The sequence below is a fragment of the Geospiza fortis genome, unplaced genomic scaffold (assembly GCF_000277835.1).
Source record: "Geospiza fortis unplaced genomic scaffold, GeoFor_1.0 scaffold54, whole genome shotgun sequence".
Lineage (NCBI taxonomy): Eukaryota > Metazoa > Chordata > Aves > Passeriformes > Thraupidae > Geospiza > Geospiza fortis.
The window spans coordinates 114,747-115,496 of NW_005054301.1; positions in this window are offsets into that span (position 1 = coordinate 114,747).

Consider the following 750-nt stretch of genomic DNA (forward strand, 5'->3'; position numbering starts at 1 on the left):
AACAGCCTGACACATCAAGGGAAGAATGTTCTTGAAAAATCTTTTTGTCTCACACACAAAAATAGTTGTTTTGTGTTTCAGTACTTGGAGCCAGTAAGGTTAAATATGTCTAGCATAATTCCACTTCAAATAGGATTTTATATATAAACTTAAATTAAAATAATATTTATGGAAAAATATTCCATGCTGATGTTTGACTTTTTAAAAATGGATTTCAATCAGTAGAACGGAAACAGATGCTGTGTTTTACACATGTGCTGGGGATTAGGATTTTTACTTTTGTTTCTTTCTCATGGAATTTTGTCCCATCTGTTGCTAAGAGACAATAACTACTATTCTTAAGAGAACAAAAGATATGACTGGGAGGAAGAGGAGGGGGAAGGTGCAGGTGGTTACTTTCTTACCTGTGGGGTTCTCTCTTAGGAAAAGCAAAGATACTGGAGATTTTGGCCGGGTGGTGACGGCTGGGCTGGGCTCCTTTCCCTCTCTCGCTTTCCACATTGAAGGAGGCACGGACGGTCTGTGGGTGCTGCCTGGAAGATTCGGTGCCACGACGGAGCTTTTGTCATCCCGCTCTGCTACCGTGGGTGAGCCTTTGCTCATTAGAGCAGCTGTTGAACTGGGACCTTCCTAACACCCATTCTGACTGGAAGGGACCCTCAACATCTATTTAGGTGTCTCAGGGGAAAGACCCAGGACCCCATCCCTCTCCCCCTTCCCAGAGGAGGAACCTCCCCGATTCCGTGTGGC